This window comes from Myotis lucifugus, unplaced genomic scaffold (assembly GCF_000147115.1).
Source record: "Myotis lucifugus unplaced genomic scaffold, Myoluc2.0 scaffold_336, whole genome shotgun sequence".
NCBI lineage: Eukaryota > Metazoa > Chordata > Mammalia > Chiroptera > Vespertilionidae > Myotis > Myotis lucifugus.
Window position 1 is genome coordinate 1,308,541 of NW_005871384.1, and position 8,577 is coordinate 1,317,117.

Here is an 8,577-nt window from a genome sequence, read left to right on the forward strand (position 1 = left end):
AAAAAAGTGGAACAACTGTAATAATCTGAACAATAAAGATTTAATTAAAAAATGTAACAAAAAGATATATATGGAACATAGGTGTAAATTTTAAAAATGTCAATAAATACATACTTATCAATAATAAATTTAAATGTATGAAATTGATAAATGGATGAAAGGCTCCAATCAAAGGGCATAGGGTAGCTGAGTAGATGACAAAACAAGTATGATATATATGCTGTATATAAGACACCCCCAACAAAATGAAAGACACACAGAGACTGAAAGTCAAGGGATGGAAAATACATTTCATGAAATGAAAATGAAAAAAGAGAAAAGCTAAAATACCACACTTATATCAGGAAAAATACATTTTTTGACTCTCTGCACCACCTTGGATGCCCAGTGACTTCCAGTCTCCTTCAGGTCTCACTCTTGCTCTTCAATGTGCACTTGAACTTTGGCCAGGTAGCACCTGTGCTCTTCTCCTAGGGTGCCTTCCCCACCTCCCTGCAGCACCTGTACATCACGGAAGAGGTCATTTGTGTAGAAGTTACCCTGGTTATCCCTCTCCAAGTTCTCAACCACTGCCATCAGCATCTTCAGCTGTTCCCTCTGCTCCTTCTCTATGGCCTAGTTGTTGAGGCCACAATCCCTCTTCCCACACTCCTGGACCAGGATCTGCAGGCTGCAGTTGTCCGTTTCAGCTAAATACTCATCTAAGGACTCTACCCCTAAGTCCTCCTTGTAGAGGAGGATGAACACCACGTGTCTCATGGCTCTTGCCCCAAAGGCCTCCTTTACCCTCCTCACTGCCACCATGTCCTGGGCAGTGAAGCACACCAGCTGTGTCACCAGAAGAACCACATGGGAGCCCGGGGCTGAGAGCAGGTAGCAGTCTCCAATGTTGTTGTACATTTCTTGGTCCTTGGCCTTGTCCTCAAAGACGAAGGGTGTGTCAACCACCAGGATGTTCCTTCCAGTCCACGTGCCTGTGGCCAACTGACATGTCCTGGCCACGGCCTGGGCCCCAGCCTGGACTCAAACACAGATTGACAGAGCACTTTATCTCAGTGGCACTTTTTCCACAACCAGATTTGCCCACCAGGATAAGCCTCAGTGAGGAAGTTGATGCAAACTGGTTATCTTCTACACTTCAAGAATAAGAAAAATTATGTGTCTTATTAAGCTAGTGTTACTTCAGATTTTTTAGTCAGGGACTCTCATTGTATCTCATTAAGGCTGTGGATCTCCCTCCCAGGAAACTGTAGTATCTAAATACTCACAAACGTTTCCAACAACTTTAGGAGGCTCTAGGGTTATAGGAAGTATACATAGGAAGCCCACATTTTACCCACAGCCAACAGTAAGAGCTGCTACACTGAGGAGGTTGCTCCAAGTCCTTCATCTAAACCAGGGAAGATAGATTTTCTGAAAGAAAAGTGGTTCCTGTGTTTCTCCAGGGATGGTGAATGAATGTGAGATTAGAAGGATGCAAAGGATGAGAAGACACACCTGAGAAAATATTACCACCTCTTTTCACTCAACCACCTCTTTTCACTCACAAATAACCAGGAACACTTGTGTAGAAGTGCTCAACACATTCACCTAAACCTTGGGAAAAAAGGAGTGTCAGCTGTGACCTTCCACCAAGGACCAGCTGAGGTCCCCGGGTCTCTGTTCTTTGGGTGGAGAGTTCTCTGCTTGAAATTGAGACAACAGAATGGTCATAGTTAATGTCAAAGGCAAAGCCTGAGAGATGACTCAGGATGGGAGGTTGAAGAGGATGGAAGTTAAGACCATTAGTAGTACATGTGATGGAAAGTTCTCCTACTTGGCTGATTGAATTACAGGAAGTTAACAAAAGTGGTGTTGGAGAGGGTGACACTGAGTCAGGAGCTAAAACTTTCAAGGGACCAAGAAGAGTAAGAACCAGGGAGTTCTAGAGTTCTTATGAGCCCAAATAGATTTCAAGTTCATTGCAGTGTCCTAAAATGTGTTATATTATTTTGTCTACTCTGTGTTGGTTCTTCCTTTTCTGCAGTGTTCTGGGGTTTTTGTAGCCTGCATGATTAGTAAATCTTTCAGGGAGTTATTTCCATTTTATGCTCAAAGTGAATGGGGAAAGAGAACATTTATTCACAATTCAGTTCAAAACCCTGCAACTTCTGACTTGAAGTTTCATTTCCACATTTCTCACACATCATGTGCACTGAGAGCATCATACTGAACGGGTCGGGTGAATGTGGGGGTGAAGTTGGTGGAGAAGGTAAGGAAGAAATGAGAACTGACGTTTTCTTCTTCGGTTTAAAACACTGGGTTTCTGTCACTGTGTTTGAGGTGAGGAAATGGTTCCTCTTGAGAACTTGGAGCCTTTCTTACCTTCAGCCTTAGTTCCATATCTGCTCTTCAGAAGTCCTTCCATCCTCTTCTGATATAAAAACAGGAAAAGAATAAAAAGTAAGTGTCCACATGAAGCTGGTAAGGCCTGAGGTCACTTCCAGTTCAGACCCTAAGAATAATGCTCCATCGAGGAACCATTTCCATTGCTAATTTCCTAACTCACATTATGCCCTCAAAAATCTATACATAACTTTAAGTGAACCTGGTGATGCTAACACAATGCACTGTGAAAACAATGCTTGGTCCCCCTTTTCTGCCTCATCTTACAGGAAATCAGGAAATGTTTTAAGTCCAATCCATTGCTTATTTCCCTTCAACTAGAAAAGGATTGAAGTGAAGAAAACATTCTTTATGGAATGAGGAGGAGGACATTATCTTACTTTATGTTTTGGATTCATAGTAGACCAACTTTCTGGAAAAAATACTTCCTCTCACATCAGTCCTTGAAGGACTCATGTCCCAGATCCAACCTTCCCCTGGGAAGGCACACTGTACTTTTCTTCTTGGCCACTGGATACCCATGTGACACAAAGCATGTTGGGCACTGGAAATTCTCATTACTTCAAACAAGCCAATGTCATTTGCAGCATGGTAATTTTTTTCTCTGTTCTAGCAAGTTTGTGATTAGCCCCCTGAGCAGTGGGTGGAGAGAAGGGGGTGCCATATCCAAAGAGAAAGAATCAACACTGAGGACAAATTTAAGAAAAACTTACCTCCTGCCTCAGTGTTTAATCAAAATTTTTTCCTGGCTGGCTCTGAGATCCTTGTCTCCCAGTGATCACCATTCTGTGTCTCAGATTTAAACAGAAATCGGCACAACCATTGGCATGAAGTGGTATAAACGTTTCATTCAAATGAGGCAAAATATTGTGTCACTTATTTTTGTGTTAGAAAAGACAAGATGTTACATATCAAAGATGAGGTAATATTTACTTATTCAGTTTTAATTATTATGCAGTTATGAAATAAGTTTTTAAATGAACTTATGAAACAGAAACCTACAACTTGCAATGAACAAATGTACTGGTAAGTATTTTGGTATTTTTTACTGGAGATATTTGATTAAAAAGTTAGCATATTATATATGAATTTCATTTATGTTTTTCTCCCTCCGTCTGCCCTTCAGAGGCAACCAATATTCTGAGCTTTTTATTATAATCTCATGTGTGTATTTACACTTCTACATACACATGTATCTGTAGGTAATGTCTAGTACTGATTTTGTATTTTAAGCTTTTACATAAAAGACATTATTTGTATAAAATTATATCTAATAATTTATTAACAAAATTTAGGCTGTTCCAAAATATATGCTTCCCTCAAAATAATCCCCATATACTGCATATCTCTGTGCAACAATTGATGGATGGATTTCATCTGACTAGATACTGTCAATATGACTTGAGACCACTATGCCAATTCTCATTGACACAAGCCATGTGTGAGAAGTCCCCAAATCTGCACTTGCACTTGGTGATATTCCACTCTTTATTTTTTTACCGCCTTAAGGACATACATAGTGATGTCTTAGTCCATTTACAAATCCATTTTACTGATTACCATTGAATTTAAAAGCAGTTTTCATAGTTTTTTAGCTATTCAGGTTGCTTCTGTTATATAGAAATGTTTGCACACTTTTCTATTACTACACTGGGATTTTTTTTGGCCCTCCATAGGTAAACCTCAGGTGGCTTCTGGCAGCTGGAATCTGTCAGCTAACTGCTACTAAATTTTCTTTTCTTCTCTTGCTTTTTTATGCTGTACATTAGATTCCTACAAGGACACAAGCTACTGAAGGTGACACAGACCGAAATAAAATCTAAAATAGGTTAAATTAAAATAAAAACCTACAACCAAAGAAAAGCCCAGTACCAGATGGCTTCTCTAGTGAATTCATTAACCATTTAAAGAATTAACACCAATACATTGCAGACATTTTCAAAAACCAGGAGAGGAAGAAGTACTTCATCATTCATTCCATGACAACAGTATCCTTCAAAGATATTACAAGAAAAAAAAACTACAGACCAATATCCTTTATGAAAAATTCTCACCAAAATAATAGCAAATTGAATGATGCAACTTACAAATACAGGTACATATGTAAGAAGTATGTACCATATATAAGCATAGATATCTGGGATTTATAATATAGTTTACTTATTGAATTACACCCCAATATCTGATATGTCCAAGACCCTCAATAAATTGTCAGTTGTATGTCCACTGAGTGTCCCCCACTCCTTGATGACCTGGTGAAGTTGGTCCAAACTATCATTACACACCATGGAAGACTTCACAGTCCTCCCCTCTGTTTCTAAGAGTTCCCCTACTTTTTCCTCAGTCTGTCCTGTTTCCTTCTTCCTGTGACATTGTGCACTGTTTTTATTTCAGCCTGTGAGTCTGAAAGCCCCAAAGGTACCATGTTTACTGTTTATTAAAGAACACCAGTATTTATGCAGAACTATTCATACTCAGCTATTTCTTTTTTAGTTTTAGAAACTTTAATGGAAATGCTACAGAGTACAAGATTCAGCACACATACTTGCTCATTTTGGTGACTCTCTTCTCTTTGCTCTTCCTTCTTTTTCCCCCTCTAATTTTTAAGATGCTTTTACTTATGTATATGAGACTCTGTCCCTTAGTGGATCAAAATCATATGTCTTTTTTAGACACTCCAGCTTTTATTTAGAAAACAACAAACCAAAACACCTGCTCTCCCTGCTCCACACTTTTCAGGGGTCCTGAAACTTTTTAAACAGGGGGCCAGTTCACTGTCCCTCAGACTGTTGGAGGGCCGGACTATAGTTTAAAAAAAAACCTATGAACAAATTCCTATGCACACTGCACATATCTTATTTTGAAGTAAAAAAACAAAATGGGAACAAATACAATATTTGTATTTGCATGTGGCCCGCGGGCCATAGTTTGAGGACCCCTGCATGTTGAAAGGCAGGAACAGTCAATTTAACAAACATTTAAAAAACTTCCACATATTGGGAATATTGGATAAATTATAGACAAACATCAAGTGTGGACCAAAAAACATTTAGGGTACTCCCATCCCTTAAAAGAAGACATGTGTGTGGTTATTTCAGGTAACCAACCGTTTGTTTTCATGGACTTTTAAAAGACTCCATTCAAATTTCCTAGCTGCAGGAAAAGGGCTATCTCCTTTGGAATTTTCTCCAACTGGTTTTCCCATCTGTTTGCTAGCTGCTGCTAGTTATTTTAGTTGTTTGATTGTTTTCTCTTTCTTTTTTATTCTTGATTTTCTTTATCTCACAGTCACATGATGTTGGCTGAGAAAAGCGGTTTTGTGCTGTGCTTTCTGTTTTGCACTTCTGGCCTCTTCGTCCTTTGTTTTCTAGGTGACTGGGTTTGAGATTGGCTTATACTTTGCTCTTGTGGTTTCACACTCTGGGTGGCTTCTGGTGCAGCTTGAGACCAGGGACTTGTTTGTTGCTCAGAGATGGATTCTAAAGGTCATTCCAATATGGGTTCCTCTCTGGGCACTTCACTAACAACTGCTGGATAAGTGACCAAGTCCATTGGAAAAACTTTGTCTGAAAATTTCTTCAGGGAAAACCCACCATGATGCAGAACCTTGTGCCTGTTATTCACACTTATTCTGGTACCACCTGTAACAGTTACATTGAGCTCCTCCAATCTGGACACCAAGAAAAGTATGTAAAATTAGAGTCCACTGTTTTGGAAATAAGTTGGTGTTTTTTAACACTTCACCCCAACCTTTGTCTTAAATTTAGGATCACATAGCAAAAAGCAACAAGCAAAATGTTACTTTGAGAAGAGTTTGGCTATGAGGACAAACTCATCAGAAAGGGGTCGTTTTAGTCATTGCACTATAGCATTTTCTTTGTTTGTTTCAAGTAGAAGAGTGTTTGTTTTCCACAGCAGGAAACTTGTTTGGTTGACATCTGTACTAGCTATTGTTAACTCACCAGTAACTCTTAGATCCTGTATCTCCTAACCTGTCTTGGCCTTGGACACTTTGTGGCTAAAATTTCATGATGTTACTCAAGGCTTTCATGCTCTAGATGCTCTATTTAAGCACAAGACATGGTTGTCACAAGGTACTTTTAGTTCCTTCAGCAAGTAAAGGAGATGGAGGATTCACAGACAAAGCTCTGTCTCCCCAAATGGAGTGCTTTTATACATTATCTGGTTAATTAAACATTGATTTCTTCTTTGCAGTCAGCTACAACTGTGTTGGGTTCCTGGCAAGCTCATCTTGCTAACTGCTATGCATACAAAATACTGTGCTACATTTAAACACTTAGCAAGATGCATTTAGTAAGAGCTGCACATACCTTAAGATTCTTGTTCTAACTAACAATGATATCCACCATAGCATGGTATAGGTTTGCTCTAATAACAGAAGTTCACTGTTAGTGAAATCCCACTTGATGGTAGCCTCTGATCCTTTTAATGTGCCATTGATGTCAGTTTGCTAATCTTTTGTGGAGGGTTTTGCATTTATATTTATCAGGGAAATTGGCCTATAGTTTCTTTGTTTGTTTGTTTTGTTTTTTGTTTGTTATTTTCTCATGTAGTGCCCTGGTAGGGTTTTGATATCAGAGTTATTCTGGCCTCATAGAATGAGTTTGCAAGTTTTCCTTCCTCTGCCCTTTTTGGGAGAGTTTGCAAAGGATGGGTATAATTGTTCTTCAAATGTTTGCTACAATTTACTTGGGATATGTGGCCTTTTCTTTGTTGGGAGATGTTTTATTCCTGCTTCAATCTCCTTACTCATTATTTGCCTGTTCATATTTTGTATTTCTTTATGATTAAATCTTGGTAGGTTTTATGCTTCTAGGAATTTTATCCATTTCCTCTTGTTTATACTTGTTTTGGCACATGACTCTTCAGAGTAATCTTTTATGGTTCTTTGTATTTTTGTTGTATCAGTTGTAATGTCTCCTTTTTCATTTATGATTTTATTTATTTGAGCCTTCTTTATTTGAAAAAATTAGTCTAGTTAAATGTTTGTACATTTTTTATTATCTTTTCAAAACTCAGCTCCTAGGTTCTTTTTTTTTTTAAATCTTTTCTATTGTTTTTCTTATGTCTGTTTCCAACCTCTGTCGACTTTGGGTTGGTTTGTTCTCTTTTGTTCTGAGTCTTCAGTGTAAAGTTAAGTTGTTTATTTGAGATCTTTCTTCTTTCTTTTTTTTTAAATATATATCTTATTGACTTTTTTTTTACAGAGAAGAAGAGAGAGGGATAGAGAGTTAAAAACATTGATGAGAGAGAAACATCGATCAGCTGCCTCCTGTACACCCTCTACTAGGGATGTGCCCGAAACCAAGGTACATGCCCTTGACTGGAATCGAACCTGGGACCTTTCAGTCCGCAGGCCAGCGCTCTATCCACTGAGCCAAACTGGTCAGGGCTAGATCTTTCTTCTTTCTTTATGTTGCGTCTATCATTATACCCTTCCTCTTAGAATAGCTTCTGCTGAATTTCATGTTTTTGTATGTGTGTTTCCATTTTTGTTTATTGCAAAATATTTTTATTTCCTTTATGACTTCTTTCTTGCATCCATTGGTTGTTAAGGAGTATATTGTTTAATTTTCATGCGTTTTGAGTTTTTCCATTTTTCTCCTGTTAGTGACTTCTCTAGTTGAATAATATTATAGTCATAAAATATATTTACTGTTTTTTTTCAATATTTTTACATTTGCTAAGGCTCATTTACATATATACTATGTCCAGTCACTGAACAAGAGGCTGCTCAGGACTGATTTAGACATTGGTCAGGTGTGTAGAAAATGAAAATGGGTGACAACTGGCACCTCAACAAAAGCTTGAGCCACCTAAAATTGTGAATAGATGAATACAGTAAAAATATTTTTATCAATTAAAAATGTCTGCAAAAGCCAATTAATTCTTTAAAGCAATATAATAATAAATAGTTTAGTTTATATTCTCTGTAAATGTATAATGTATAACAATAATGACAAAGGTGTTAAGACACCTTATAGCATATGTGATGTGACATAACATTTGCTGAAAGTGGAATATGATAAGTTAAAGGTGCACATTGCAAACTGTGGAGCAACCACTAAGAAAATCAAATGAGATATAGCTAATAAAGCAAGAGTTGAAATAGAACAGAATTTTAAAAATTTACAAAAAGAGGCAAAAAAAAATAGATGAGACAAACTGAAA

The 8,577-nt window shown here is 37.8% G+C and overlaps 1 pseudogene; it reads right to left on the reverse strand.

The window, feature by feature from the left end:
* Window positions 1–321: 321 nt before the first annotated feature.
* LOC102419748 lies at window positions 322–2,921 on the reverse strand (annotated as a pseudogene).
* Window positions 2,922–8,577: the final 5,656 nt, after the last annotated feature.